Genomic DNA, 16,247 nt, shown 5'->3' with positions numbered 1-16,247 from the left:
TTTGGCAGATGTGACACAAACAGGGGCTTGAAATGTGAGTGAATGGCTGAGCTTGCCCACTTGCTCTTCTGGCATCACCACCAGAAGAGCATGTCTCGGCTAGCCACTGGCCCCATGACAGTGAAGACATAAAGAGCAGCTGCCCAGCTGACCTGCAGCTATGTGAGATTATGATTGTTATTTTCCTGAGTTTTAGGGAATGTTTGTTACACAGAGCTCTTGTGACAATAGCTAACCGATGTACATGCCATTACCTTCATAGCCAGGTTTTCCGAAGTTCTGTTTCCGCTCCAGGAAAAGACCATCCTTGACCCTGAAAGATGCAAATAGAATATTTTCCTACCAGCTTCTAGATCAAATGGCATAGTTGCTTCAGACAAATGCTTCCTTTTTTTCCCCCTACTTCTTTTTCTTCTTCCGTTTTTTAATGTTTTATTTATTTCTGAGAGAGAGAGAGACAGCGTGAGCAGGGGAGGATCAGAGAGAGAGGGAGACACAGAACATGAAGCAGGCTCCAGGCTCTGAGCTGGCTGTCAGCAGAGTCCAACACGGGGCTCGAACCCATGAATGTGAGATCATGACCTGAGCCAAAATCAGACGCTTAACTCACTGAGCCGCCCAGGCGCCCCCCCACTTTTTTTTTTTTTCAATTTCTGACATCATGTTTCCTGCTGAATATTGCAAGTAGTCACAGGGAAATGTGATGGCTCTATGTGCACAGGTTACCTGTTTCCAGGCTCAGAGGAGTCTGATTGTGATCCCTAAATCTGTCACTGCGTCACGAACTGCTGAAAACTTGAAGACAGGAGACTACATCAGCCAGGGTCTCAACAGAGAGCACACTCAGTTTTGTTGTGTAGACTTTTGTTTGTTTGTTTTTTTGTTTAAGGAACTGTTTCTAGAGATACAGGTAGGATTACAGTGCAGGAGGAACCAGACTAGGGACAGCGGCGACCGGTTGCAATCCCCAGTCGGAACAGCAGGGGGAGACAACCCTATTACTAGACCCTCTCTGAGAGCTAAAGTCAGAGAGGGACGGCCCATGGTAGCTGTAGTTTGGTGATAGGGCCGTAGACAAGACCTCAGGGAGGCAGAGTGGGTGGAAGGAAATAAATGCCCTGGCATCTCTCTCCTCCCACATTCTGACCTCCTGCTGCTGCATGCTACTTGCCAGAGAGTGACATAGTCCATAGAGGTCAGCTTCCCAGGGCATAGAACACAGAAGAGGAAAACAGAACAGATCTGGGGAGAATCAGAGAATAATCAGAATACTTCAGAGATATTGCAGACTCAATTCCAGACCACTACAGCAAAGCGAATCTTGCAATAAAGTGAGTCAAATGAATTTTTGTTTCCTCGTGCATATAAAAGTTATGTTCAAACTATAGTCTAGTAAGTGTGCAATAGTATTATGTCTAAAAAAAACCATGTGCATACTTTAAAATACTTTATTGCTAAAAAGTGCTAACCACCACCTGAGCTTTAAGTGAGTCACTATCTTTTTGCTGGTGGAGGGGCTTGCCTCAATGGTGATGGCTGCTGACTGATCAGGGTGGTGGCTACTGGAGATGGGAGACTGTGGCAATTTCTTAAAATAACACAACAATTCATATACCATTTTGATGGACGCTTCTTTTTGCAAATGATTTCTCTGTAGCATGTGATGTTGTTTCATAGCATTTTACCCACAGTAGAACTTGTTTCAAAATTGGAGTCAATCCTCTGAAACCCTGTCACTGCTTTACCAACTCAGTTTATGTCATATTCTAAATCCTTTCAACAATCTTCACATCATCTTCACCAGGAGTAAATTCCATCTCAAAAAAAAAAAAAACAAACAAACAAACCCAAAACTTTCTTTGCTCATCCACGAGAAGCAACTCCTCATCTGCTAGTTTTCTCATGAGACTGCAGCAATTCAAATATAATAATAATGCAAAAGTTTGAAATATTGAAGAAATATCAAAAGTGAGGTAGAGACCAAAACGAACAATCATTGGGAAAATTGTGCCAATAAACTTGCTTGACTCAAGGTTGCCACAAACCTTCAATTTGTAAAAAAAAAATACAGTACCTGTGAAGCACAATAAAACAAAGTACGACTGTAGATGTTCATTAATACTTGACCCAGTTTCCTTAGGAGAAAATAAAATCATGGCAGGGAGAGAGGGCAAAATGGTGTTTTGTTTATAAGGATATTGATTAGGAAAGTGTACTGTCTTTCATTGTTAATTGATTAGCAAAAAGATGGAGATTTAGATAATCTGTAATTGGACCATTAGTTTCTTTGCACTGAACCTATGCTGGCTTCAAGAATTTCTCTAAAAGCATCATGACATCAGCCTAGGGCACTAGAAGGTATCATAGAGATTAAAACTAAAATATTTGTAAGAGAATTATTTTGAGGAGGGCAATGAAACTAAGGTTCAGGCCTGAATTTATGGATTTGGAATTGGGATTTAAGAAGAGATCGTTTAATGGATAAGGAAGCAAAACCTATCTTGGTGCCAGAAAACTTCTAGCACCTTGGCCATGAAACCCTAACACTATTTCAGTCTTGTGATACTCTTCAGATTCTTGACCTCTAAAAATATCATGTGGAGCTATTAATGCAACTTAACTCATGACATGTCCATAAGCCCAAACTTTCCAAAATATTTTAGGTGAGAGTGTGGAAGGCAAGGGATACTGAGGACTCCTGGGTCCGTCCTATACACACACCAGCATCAGCTGTCTTTTTTCAACAAAATTACACTTCCTTTCCATTTTTGTTTCCAAAAACGTGCTAAACTAATTGAACCAAAATATCAATATGTTGAGGATACCTTTTACTACACGCAGAAGTATCTTAATACGCTGGGAAACAATATTATTCTTTTACCGATTTGCTTCGAGAAATCAAGTAGCTGACTATTCATCTGAATTCAAATATGTGAGACACACTTCCCTGGTTTCGAGATTATTCCTTAAGCTAGGTATTTATCTCAGGAGAATTTTCGAACAATAATATTTCAGGTCTTTAGGTCGAGGTCTAGGTCTTTAGGAATGCCGGATGTGAACCATCTAACGTATCAGAAGATTTACTATCAATAATTTTCATCCTAATATTTTATTAGTGAATTTGCTTGATATTAAGCTAGCCTAGATTAGGTTTCTCCAGAACAGACCCTGGGATTAGGACCAAGGCCAGGAGTTTATTTGGGAGGTGATCTCGGAAACACTGGGTTGGGGTAGGGGCAGTGAGCCATGGAAGGGAAGGAAGCCAGTAGATGAATCCGTGAGTATGCTACGGCTGTGGGAGACTTCGGGCAACTCTGGGAGGTGGTGTAGAGCACACCTGGGTGTTGTCACACTCCAAGGATGAGAAAGATGGAGGACTTAGCCACCTAACTCCCATCTGTCATTAGTTTGAGGCTGTTCCCAGGGATGTTAATTCACTGGCACTTCCTGCCTGCCTGGCACCCAGATTGCTCCTGGGGTCAAAGAGAGCTCTCAGGCTAAGGGATGCAGGTACTGGCAATAGAAAGCTTATCAGCATGCATAGGAATGTTGAGTTACAAGGGGATATAAACAGTGTGCTAAAAGTACCTACTCGGAGGCATAACCACTTATAAACACACTACTAAATCTTCTTCTCAGTGGGAGGAAACCAAAAGGCCAGCAACCGAGGGTGGCAAGATCTGGAAAGCATAAACTGTAATCCTTCTGATAGCAGTCCTCTTCTCTTCCCACATAGGATCCTTGAAAGCTTCTCCTCAACCCGCAGGCAGTCACTGGAGGTCAGACCAAGGGAGGCCTGAGAACATTTTTTTTGCTTATCTTCTCAGAAGACATTGGGAACAGGTCAGGAAAGAAGCTTTAAAGACACCAGCAACAGAACGCGATGCTTCTCTGATCAATGGTAACTTAGAGTCCATATTCCAAAGAAATAGTATTTTTCATGCTGTCAGTTGTAATCATCCTCTTTCTCTACAGGCTTGAAAGCCACAGGATGATCTCTTCAATTGTTTTTAATGTTTTATTTATTTCTGAGAAAGAGAGAGAGACAGTGTGAGTGGGGGGGGGGTCAGAGAGAGAGGGAGACACAGAATCGGAAGCAGGCTCTAGGCTCTGAGCTAGCTGTCAGCACAGAGCCCGACGCAGGGCTTGAACCCGCCAACCGTGAGATCATGACCTGAGCCGAAGTCGGATGCTTAACTGACTGCGCAACGCAGGCGTCCCAAAAGCCACAGGATGATCTCTTCAAAGGGAAATATTGAAGCTGAGATGCTTACTGTTCTTCAATAAAATTTCCACATAGTACTTTCCTTTTATATTTTATGGTATGCCCCCATCTCCACTTATGTCCCAGCCTTCCACGCTTCTTTTACCTCTTAACATCAAATCGAATGAGCAACTATCTCTTAACTTAATGGGAGGAAGGATTTCCTTCAATAAAGTGAGGACTAGATAAGGAGTAATAGTTAATTAGAAAAGCATGGTAGTAAATGTTCTGGGCAAGGGAACCACATGTGAAAAACATATTAAGCCAAAGGGTACACTTATGAGAACATGCTCAATATCTAGTCATTAGAGAAACGCAAATTTACACTAAATGGAGGTACTACTTCACGCCCATTAGAATAGCTACAGTTTAAGACTGACAAATACCAAGTGTTGATGGGGATGTAAAACAATTAGAACTCATACATACTGCTGGTAGGAGTGTTAAAGTATGATAACGGGCATAGTAGTTTCTTATAAAGCTAAACATATACTTACCTTATGATCCAGCAATTATAGATCCAGGTCATTGTCCAAGATGAGTGAAACTGTATGTTCACAAGAGAAGCTGTTTAACGAATGTTCATAGCAGTTTAATTCACAGTAGCCAAGAGCTGAAAACAACCCAAAGGTCCATCAACAAGAGCATAGGTAAGCAAGTTGTGGTATATTACCGCTCAGAAATAAAAAGAACGAATTCATGTGCTGATACCTGTAACACCATGACTGAATCTCGCAAACCTGATGCTGAGAAAAGCAGCCAGACACAGAAGGGTGTATAAATAATGTTTCCACTTACATGAAATTCTGGAATAGGCAAAACTCATCTAAAGTGAAAAAAATCAGTGGTTGCTTTTTGGGGATTTGGGGAATCACCTGGGAGGGCAGAGGACTTTCTTTTTTTTTTTTTTTTTAAATGTTTTATTCATTTCTAGGAGAGAGAGAGAGACAGCGTGAGCAGGGGAGGGTCAGAGAGAGAGGGAGACACAGACTCTGAAACAGGCTCCAGGCTCTGAACTGGCTGTCAGCACAGAGCCCGACGCGGGGCTCGAACCCACGAACCGTGAGATCATGACCTAAGCGAAAGTCGGACGCTTAACCGACTAAACCACCCAGGCGCCCCGGGCCGAGGACTTTCTCATGAGATGGAATGCTGGTAAGAGTGTGGGTACACAGGCTTAACTAGTTATCAAAATTGTTCAGTTAGTATCTGTTAATTTCAATGTATGTAAATTTTACCGTAAAAACTCTCAAAATAATGATAATTAAATAGACCGGCTGGGGAGTGGGTGGAATAGATAAAACAAGAGTGGTAGAATGTTCGTAGCTGAAGTTAAGTGGGGTTCATTATACTATTCTGTTTATGTTTGAAATTTTACACACACACACACGGTGTAAAAAAAACAACCAAGAAACAAACATCATTAAAAGGCTTTACGGGAACTGAAAAGAGTTGAGAATGGCTGAAGTGGAGGGTGTCTTTTCCACTCTTTCATCTAGTAGGAATCTTACCAGACAGTGCTGGACTGAAGATACCAAATCTCTTAGTCACATCTCACTTTAGAGCACAGATGGTTACAATGACTAGCTAACATAAATAACTGGTGGCAAAAACAGACATTTATATCTCATGCGTAAACATAACTTACCAAATATTGTTCCTTGAAGTACCTTGCAGCAATTGGACCAAGAACTTAAACATGAACCATTTAGCTACCATGGAATATGGACATAATTACTGGTACAGGCCAGTATAATCCCCTTTCTTAACCTGGAAAATCTCCTGAAGTTGCAGTAACTAAACTACACCACACCCAATCAACAAATAATTTTTAAAAAGCCATAAATGTCTCATATAAAAAATCATTTCTGAAAATATATAATATACTCAATAAATCATCGCCTCTCATCACTTCCTGCTTTAAAACAGATTGATGCCGGGGCGCCTGGGTGGCTCGGTCGGTTGAGCGGCCGACTTTCGCTTAGGTCATGATCTCGCGGTTCGTGGGTTCGAGCCCCGAGTCGGGATCTGTGCTGACTGCCAGCTCAGAGCCTGGAGCCTGTTTCAGTCTGTGACTCCCTCTCTCTCTGACCTACCCTGCTCACGCTGTCTCTCTCTCTCTCTCCTAGAAATAAATAAAAATAATTAAAAAAAAACAGATTGATGCCAATGCTGTGAATGTTTCATAAGAGTTTATGTTAAATTTCATCTTAATGAATGCAGTTGTGTGTGTGTGTGTGTGTGTGTGTGTGTGTGTGTGCGCATTTGTGTGAAATCAGGGGTCTATGTGGACTTGCTAGAGTGAATTACAGATTTCCTTTTTAGGAAAACCTTGAAGTTTCCTTTAATTTTGCAGATGAGGGGACTGAAACCAGGAGGAATGAGATTGCTGTCCAAGATAGCAAGAATAAAAACATCACTCAGATCTTATTTCTTCAAACTGAGATGGATCATTCTGTAAAGTGCATGAATATGAAATCCTTTCCATTAACTGTATTCATATTGAATAACTCAAGAGAACTTTATCTTGCCAGTTTACAGAACACCACACAAATTCAGAATTGTTCAAAATGTTTTCAGCGCATTAGTAGAAATACAAATATAAACATTTATAAACAAAAAATAAATATAAAACATTTATTACCATGGATCCCAGTTAAAAGCAATTGAGAGCCATTGACTCTCAAAATTTAAAATTCCCTCAAACGATGTTTAAGGGTCTCGTAGGGATTTTAATGCTGTAACTCTTAATTACTCCTTTCTCAACTCACATGTTTGTGTTGTCTACTATTTTCATTCTCACTCTTAGAACCACACAAATGAGACATTATTAGCATCATCATTAATAATATTGTACAATTTCTGAATTTACCTATACGTTTGTTCCTTTCTTTGTACCTGTGAACTTTCTTTTATTGTGGTAACATTCACATTACATAAAATGCACCGTTTTAACTACTTTAACATGTATAATTCAGTGACAGTACATTTAGTCCATCACCTCTATCTGGTCCCAGAACATTTTTATTATCCCAAAAGGAAACTCTACAGCTATTAAGCAGTCACTTTCCATTCCATCCTCTCCTCAGCCACTGGCAACCAGAAAACTGTTGTCTCTGTGGATCTGCCTGTTCTGGACATTTCAAACAGAATCGTACAATACGTGACTTTCTATGTCTGGCTTCTTTCACTCAGCATAATGTGGTTATTGTGAGTAGTGCTGCCATGAACATTTGTGTACAAGTATCTGTTTTCAATTTTGGGGGGGGTATATAACTAGAGGTGGGTTTGCTGGTTCATATGGTAATTCTATGTTTAACTTTTTGAGGAACCATCAAAGATTTTTCCATGGCAGCCGCACCAGTTAAAATTCCCGCAAGCAATGTACAAGGGTTCTAATTTCTCCACATCCCCTGCAACACTTGTTATTTTCCATTAAAAAAATTAGAGCCATTCTACTGAGCATGAAGTGGGTATCTCATTGCAGTCTTGATGTGAATTTCTCTGATGACTAATGATGTTGGACATCTTTTCATGTGTTTCTTGGCCATTTGTGTATCTTCTTTGGAAAAATGTCTATTCAAGTGTTTGCCCCACTTTTCAACTGGGTTGTATGTCTTTTTGTTGTTAAGTTATATGAGTTCTTTATACATTCTGGATGTTGGACACATGATTTATATGATTCACAAATAGTAGCTCCCATTCTGTAGGTGCATTTTTGATAATGTCCTTTGATGCACAAAAATTTTAATTTTGAAGTCCAATATTTCTTTTCCTGTTTTTGCTTGTGCTCTTGGTGTCCTATCTAAGAAACCATTACAAGATCCAAGATCATGGAGATTTACCCCTATGCTGTCTTCCAAGGGTGTCGTAGTTTCAAGTCTTTGATCCCTTTTGAGCTAATTTTTGTAGACTTTGTCCTTTTGCATGTGGGTATCCTGGAACTTGTTTTTAGAATCATCTTTCTTCTCTTTAAAGTACATTCTTTACAAATTCACTTACAGAAGGTTTCTTGGCTGTAAATACAATCTATGTTGGTCTGGAAGTGTCTTTATTGCCTTTGTCCTTGAAAAATAGTTTTGCTCAATCCACAAATCTAGTTTGACAGTTTTTTTCTCTTCAGAACTTTGAAGATGTTATTCACCTGTGTTCTGGGTTCCATTGTTGCTATTCAGATATTGACATCTACTTGTCCTCCTTTGTAAATTATCCCCCCTTTTTTCTCTGCCTACTTTTAAGATCTTCTATTTGTCTTTGATATTCTTTGGTTTTACTAATTTATATTTCTGTGTGGCTTTCTTTTTATTTCTCTCTTTTGGACTTTTGTTTCCTCTATCTCTGGATTCATGTCGTTTTGTCCGTTTTGGGAAAACTGCAGCCTTTGTGTCTTCAAATACTGCCTTTTCTCTATTTTCTTCTTCTGGAACTCCAATTAGATGTGTTATACATAGTCGTTATATCCTCCATGTAGCTTATTCTCTCTTCTATATTTACTGCCTTGTCTCTATGTATTATAGTCTGAGTATTTCCTTCAGATTTAACTCTCTTTTCAGCTGCATATATTCTGCTGTTTAACCCATCCACTAAACCATTAATTATAATAATTAATTTTATTTATAAATGTTCTAAGTGTTTTTTTTTTTCAAATATGCCTGGTATTTTCATTAGATTTGTATTTTGACCCTTTTCCAGTTTTTATTCCATCTTCAACTTGATCCATAATTATTTAATTCTATCTGATCATTTCAGTATCTAAATTCTCAAGAACTTAAATGTGTTGTTATTGTTTCCTTCTGACTTTCATTCATGGTAGGTTTGTTAGTTTCTTATTATATTTGATTGTATCTAATTTTAACAAATCAAAAGTCTTCACTGGGGATTTGTATTTGTTTCTTCAGGGACCCAAGATAGGTAGGAGATTGACCTGGGACCACTTTAGCCCCCTTCAAAGACTCCGGCTTAATGGAAGAACTTCACTCTCCACTTTGCAGAAAGCCCAAAGCTTTAAAGTTTCTATAGTTAAATAACATCTTAAACTTACAGACAAATAGGTTACAGTTTTAAGAAATTTATCCTAAGGTCACACAGCTAATATAATAAATTGTGGGAGTAAACCCAAAGTCTCCTGACTCCAAGCCATGCTTATACTATTACACCACAGGCTACCATTGAATTGACTTGATACTAATTGTTCAAATATGTGACATTGCATACCAAAAAGAAGGGGGAAAAAATGCTCTCTTTGAACTAAGTGTTTTCTTCCTTTCCTTTTACAGAACTGATGACTTCACTCATAACCTTGTTTGCTGAAAGCACATAGTTTTGATGAATATAAATCCTCTATTGTGTAATTTTTAAAAAATGATTTGCACTATAAGGACAAAAATCTTTTCTTTCTTTCTTCTTATTTTTTTCCCCTTTGGTAATTGTTCAACTCCTAACTTCAGTAGATCAGGAAGGATACTGCCCAAAAGGAAACAAGAAATACACTTCTAGGTAGAGACCAGGAAAAAGCTGATTTGTGCATCAGAATCAAGGTGTCTCAGAGATATACATAGAATATGAGTGCTAAATGAGGTTAAGGGAAAGGAAGAGCTTGTAGGTGTGTGAAGTGGGGCAGTGAGATTTGAAATTCTGAAAGATGTATATGCTTAGCTGTCGCTGACTTTGAGGTTGGTTGTAAAGGGGTAAAGGCTCAATACACATGAACATTGGTTACTTTTCTACCTCCCTTCAGGATGAGGCCTAGTAGAACTGGATTGGAGTTTCTTTAGTGATTTGTTTAATGGAAGATTGATATATGGCTGAGCCTGGCTTGTAGCACTAATAGTGCTACATTAGCACTATTCCATTTGGTCATCCATTTGGTCATCAGGTGCTGCAGCTGTTTTCTATAATGCCGGGAATCCCAGATAACATATACAGGACGTCCTAATTTCCTTCCTCAATAGCAGACGTGAGCTATGGAGGCAGAGTGGGGAGGCAGAGTGTATAGGATAGATGTAGCTAGGCTGGGGGGAGCAGGGGACGGTGGAGGACAGGTGTTTGCAAACATACAGACCAGATTGGCTAGGAAGACCCTACACATTTCACTACTTAAATAGCCTTCCCTGGTGTGTGTCACTTGTTTAAGATCTTAGAGCTCTTTTTTGCCCACTGGTGGGTAGAGCAGGAAATGATAAAATAGGGGGTAGATACACATAGAGTGGATAGGGGAGACTAGTCAGTAGGTTTTCTGGTCAGAGAGAAATGATGGCAACTTGAATAACAAAAGATTGTTCGTACAGTCAAAAAAGATATTTGAAATGTAGAAGAGAACATGACATAAAATGTTGCCACATATTGAAAAATCTAGATGAACTAGATGATTATATAGAAAATACAAACAACCAAAAGTGACTAAAGAAGAGGAACAAAAACTTAGTTAGACAGATCAAGGAGAACCAGGGGTAAGAGGTGGGGTTGAAGGTGTAAAAAGCATGTAAAAATGTCTATCCCTCAAAAGGTCCCCAAGGTAGGATGATTTACAAAGAGAACTCTACCAAACATTTGGAGTCCAGGTATTATCTGTGATGGTCAATTATTCCAAAGTATCAGAAAAGAAGGAATTTTCCCAATTTGCCTTATAAGGACGGGATAACCCAGGACAAAAACCTTCCTAAGAATCACTCAAAGCTGTAGACTCCTCTCTTAAAAAATATAAATTAAAAAATCATAAATAAAATATATAACAATGGATTCCAATGGCATATTTATAAAATACACTGTGCCAAAACAGGTTTTATTTCAGAAATTCAAGGACAGTTAAATCCTAGAATATAAAGTGATCCAGCAATGAATTTTATTAATAGAACAAATGATTTAAAAAGCAAAAGATCAAGAGCCAGTAGTTACAGCAGAAGGCAGAGGCTGAAAAATCAGCCTATTTGGAGTGCAGTCAAAACACAGAAAAGATGATTATTCTAAGCAAAGAATAGGGACAAAGAGAAAATTTAAGTACAGAGACCGAGTCTCTAAACTAGACATGGTTGGTGATCTCTCCTAGGTTTTTTTCCCCCCTTTAGGGGCATTCTACTACAGTAGGAAGATCCTTTCTAGCACAAATAATTCAAACCATTTAGAATTCGCCAAGATGTTTCCAATGCTGTACTATCAGCAAAACTGGAATTAAAAAATATATATATTAATAATATCTAGACTTATCTGAGAAGTCGGCTGATGATGAGAGCCCTATCAGCCCACCGATTATCCCCATGAGATGTTAAGACCTCTGAGGAGATTTCAGTCAGTCGAAAGACATTTGGGGTACATGCTGAGTACGGGCTATGGCTGCAGATAGCCATGAGGAGGACATCTGCTCCTGTCACTCACTTGGTGACCTGGGGTCATTTGCTTCAATTCTCTGAGGCCCTATACTCTCATCTGCAAAATGGGGAGAATATGATGTGTGTCACGGGGCTGTTATGAGAATGAAATGAGATCATGAAGATGAAGAAGCACAGAGCCTGGCAGATAGTGAGGCATGGGAGCCCTTACCTGAAAGTGCTTACTACTGTGTCTTTCAGAAAAGCCCCTTCACGTGTGCAATCTCCTCTGAGCACCAGGCAGCACACCAACATTGCCCTTCCCCAGTGACGACTGCTCGTAAGTTGTGCAGCCTGAGGCCTCAGGATTGCTCTGGCTATCCTGGTCTTCTATGAATTTTGTCAGAGCAAACCACCCTTCTCGAAAGGCATATGCACTGTATTTGCCTTCCTCCTTATGTTAGTTGAGCAAGGAGTCAGGAAGATGCAAACCACTAGCCCTTGAATATGAACTTATACATAAGTATTGAGATATACCAATTTTCTGGCATGAGGAAGCAAGATAATTTGAGGTAGTGATTTTCTTTTTCTGTTAGATTTTAGAGCACTTCATTACTTTTTGAAGTGCTATTCTACAGTGACAAATATTTCATTCTATCCTCATAATAACACAGGAAAGGATGCAGGCCAAAGTACATGCTTCCCATTTAACTGGTGTGAAAACTGAGGCTCAGAGAAGTGTAGTGATTCATCCAAAGCCAAACAGATATTTGGTGTCAGAATTTGAACCACCACAACCTAGATCTTAAGACACCATTACAGGACTGCCTTTTTGTTTTTCTTTCCTTTCCTCATCTTTCCCTGGCTCCTTCCATCCCTTCTTTGCTTCCCTTTTTCTTTTTTCTTCTTTCCCTACCTCCAACTTCCCCTCCCTACATTATACAATAACTGTATCTATATCTACATATACTTGTCTAAGTAAAAAGATTGTCCATTAACCCACCTTTCTGCTTAAGAAATATATTATCAATATCTCTGAAGCTTACTGCATCCCATCCCTACCTGTAACCACTATCCTGGATTTTGTAGTTATCATTTCTTTTTCTTTCTAGTTTTATCATCTTATCACTTATGCATCCCTACAAATATCCACATAGTTTTATTTTGCATGTTGATGGACTTTAAGTAAATGGAATCATACCTCATATTCATTTTGTGCAATATTATGTGTCTGAGATTCAAACATGTTGATGTGTGCAGTTGTAGCTCATTTCTGCTGCTGTATTCTGTTTTATGAATACACCACACTATTCATCTTTTCTCCTCCTGATGGGCATTTGGGTTATTTCAGTTTTGTGTTTTTCAGAACAAAGCTGCACCTAGCTCCTGTTGCACATCTGCAAGAGTTTTTCCAGTGGAATTACTGGTTCATGGAATGTACCTACCTACAACTTTACTAGCTAGTGCTAAATTGTTTTCCACACTGATTGTACCAGTTCTCATAAGCATATGAAATCTAATTAGTCCAAGTTTTCCTCAACTTGAAATTGTCAGATATTTTAGCCAATTTCACATCATGGGCTCAGATCTTGGTTTCCAAACACCACTCTAACACGAAGAACCTGAGCTCCTTGGAGAAGCAGTTGACTCCAGGGCCAGGACAGGTAATATGTAAGATGAACCTGGAGGACATTGTGGTGCCAGAAAGTAAGACCATGCTCTAAAACAAAACAGAACTGGGGGCCAACCTGAATTAGCTCTTAAGTGCCAAAGCTGGAAAAATTTGGGCAGCAAAATAAATAATCACAGTGTTAGATTCAAATCCATAAATATAATAAATATCCATGAGTCCAGACTGATAAAAATCTTTAATTAGGGGCGCCTTGGTGGCTCAGTCAATTAAGTGTCAGACTTTGGCTCAGGTCATGATCTTGTGGTTTGTGAGTTCGAGCCCCACGTCAAGCTCTGCCTTGACAGCTCAGAGCCTGGAGCCTGCTTTGAATTCTGTGTCTCCCTCTCTCTCTGCCTCTCCCCCAACTCACGCTCTGTCTCTCAAAAATAAATGGTAAAAAAAAATTTTTTAACTAATTAAATAAGTGGAGGAGATGTGACAGCTTTTCCTTTGGTAGAATGTGAATAAATGAGTATGAAAGGAAGGAGAAAAATATAAAATTATCAGGAAATACCACAATAATAATGGTTGCGGATAAGCTCCATCACTAGATGATAAAATTAGGGGGAAAAGTTTGTGGAGAAATAGTTTGCATCATTTCACAATATCTGCCCCAAGAGATTAATCACAAAGGGAACTTCAGTAATTTTAAGTGGAAAAACCTGGCAGAAACCACCTTAACCAAGTGATGAAGGTTGATACCACCGATGATAAGGTACATCAATATCACGAACTCTGTGATATGATGCGGGAAGGAGAACAATATTGTCACCTAATGTGCATAACCTCAGTTTAATCATGAGAAAATATCAGGTAAACTCAAATTGAGAGACATCTGACAAAATAATCTGTACTCTTCAAAAATATCAAGGTCGTGAAAGACAAGAAAAGCTGAGGAACGATTACACACTGCAAGGGACTGACCACAACTGCCAACTTCTTTGCACCCCCAGAGCCGCCCCCCCCCACACTTAATATTTCTGCCAAAACAACTCAATAATTACACTTGCACTTATATTTGTTGGACTGTAATTAACAATTCATGAGTTGGTCTCTTTCCTTTTGGACCATACTCCTTAGGGACAAGGAAAATATCTCACTTACATTTATATCTCTTGTTCCTGGCACAGTTCGTTCATGCATGGGAGCTGCTAAATGCACTGTTAACTCACTTCATTCAAAATCCCTAACACAATTTCTTAAACATTAGGAGACATTCAATGAATGGCTACTTTTGGGTTTGATTTGCTGGTTAAGACCAAATGCTATGCATTTCTGAAGATTTTACTGTTTTTTTTTTTTCACTTTTCCTTTTCCTTTTTTGCTCTTCTTTCTTCTCCATTGTTAGAGAAGGTACAGACGCCATAAAGCATAAGAAAACAGGGGAGCTTAAGTGAAGAGGAATACATACTAGATATTTATATATTATATACCTGACAATATAATGAGTTATATATATTTGCTAAATTTACCCTTTTGGGGAGATAAAAAAGATGTAACTTTTTCCACAATATTTTGTTAAGAGTTAGTCTGTTGTAAATACTTCGCCTAACATAATTTGATTTGGAGCTGAGAACACAGGCTCTTCGCTATTGGTCTTAAAAATACTTTCCAACACAAAGGACGTTTTAGCACACGATATAGATGCCTGGCTTTTACATACTTGGTTAAAATTCCAAAGGTGAAGAAATGTAGGTCATTTGGCGTCGCAAGTTCTCTGCTTCAGCTGTCACGGAGTGATCACGGATCACAACCCCCTGAGTTTCAGCACGTCATTCAGCACATCAAGAATCATCGGCATTCATGCCTTAGCCATTACTCACCTTATAAACCATACCTAGTTTACAGAGCTGACGTTTTTTTGCTAACTTTCACATTCTGTGGTTACCACGCAGGTGATTTACCACGCAGGTGCCATCCCACTGAGAGACAGTGTCAGAGACTAGGATACTCAACTGGCATAAAATAGACCGACACTCAGTTGTTGGTACCGGCTGATGGTTGCAAGACTGGTAACAAATTGCTTATTCTCATTATTCTGTACTTGAAAACTCTGAAGCCAATCAGGCAATTTTTTACATTTATGTAGGAGAGATTCTGTGAAGATTCAGATGAGGAACATAAAGAGCTGAGTCTCCCTCACCTTGGAGTCACAGACCTGTAAGTGAAGTAGCTTCTCTCTGGACCCAAAACACCACTTCGAAGGAGCTACAGAAATGATAGCCCTGAAAGCCACCAGAAAACATTCTGTTAAAAAATTCTGGGACCTCAGGTAGCTACAAAAATGTTTATTATGCAAGGAAAGGATACTTTACAACAAGACTTAGTTCAGAAACTTATGATAATTTCATTTGTAAATAGATTGTCTTTGGTTTGCTGTTGTGGTTTTTGAATACTATTTTAGATTTCTTTAGTTTAGTTTTCGTCCCTCCATATTTTTTAAACCCGTAGGCTTCATTTGTTCTCAACACACTAGCTTCTGCGGCCTGGCACTTGTTTTCCCTAAGTAATCATATGCCTTACCTTACGTAGTGCAACCCTGAAAGCTTATCAGCTAGGACCAGCCTTCTCCGGCCCTAAGAGGGCCCCCCAGTTGCCTACTGTATCAGTTTTTCTCCAGAAGAAAAGAGAATATGAACAAGGTTAATTTTGTTCTATATATAAGAAATAACACTGGGTGGGTCCTTAATCTCCCGTGGAGACTTTTTAAAGCTAAATGTTATTGACCTCCTTCTGTATGTTAACTTATTTAAATAATGCAACTTGATAAGGTAGGGATCTTTAAATAAGGCAAGGATGTGAAACAAGTTGCCCAAGTTCACAGGGTTGGCACAGGACAGAGTCAGGCAGACTGCTTCCAAAGCTTACACTCTTACACTTCTTTTCAACCTCCAAGTCATATTTTCTTCCTGCTGGCTAATTATTAGTCCCCACTAATATAGCTACATTAGAGATTCAGCCCGGGAATTAGGCAACTTGAATTACTGTTCTATACTTTAACTTGGGA

The 16,247-nt window shown here is 39.2% G+C and overlaps 1 protein-coding gene across 1 annotated transcript in view; it reads left to right on the top strand.

The window, feature by feature from the left end:
• Positions 1-1,145: 1,145 nt before the first annotated feature.
• BPGM (bisphosphoglycerate mutase) overlaps positions 1,146-16,247 on the top strand; it is a 49,394-nt gene continuing 34,292 nt past the window's right edge. Inside the window, exons 1-2 of the mRNA XM_077770707.1 lie at positions 1,146-1,331; positions 3,737-3,901. The gene's annotated coding sequence lies outside the window, so the exon portion shown is untranslated. The remainder of the gene's footprint in view (positions 1,332-3,736; positions 3,902-16,247) is intronic.

The sequence above is a fragment of the Crocuta crocuta genome, unplaced genomic scaffold (genome assembly GCF_008692635.1).
Source record: "Crocuta crocuta isolate KB4526 unplaced genomic scaffold, BGI_CrCroc_1.0 scaffold266, whole genome shotgun sequence".
In the NCBI taxonomy this organism is placed as follows: Eukaryota; Metazoa; Chordata; class Mammalia; order Carnivora; family Hyaenidae; genus Crocuta; species Crocuta crocuta.
Note: the sequence above shows the minus strand (reverse complement) of the source record. Positions and strands in the feature narration are given on the sequence as shown.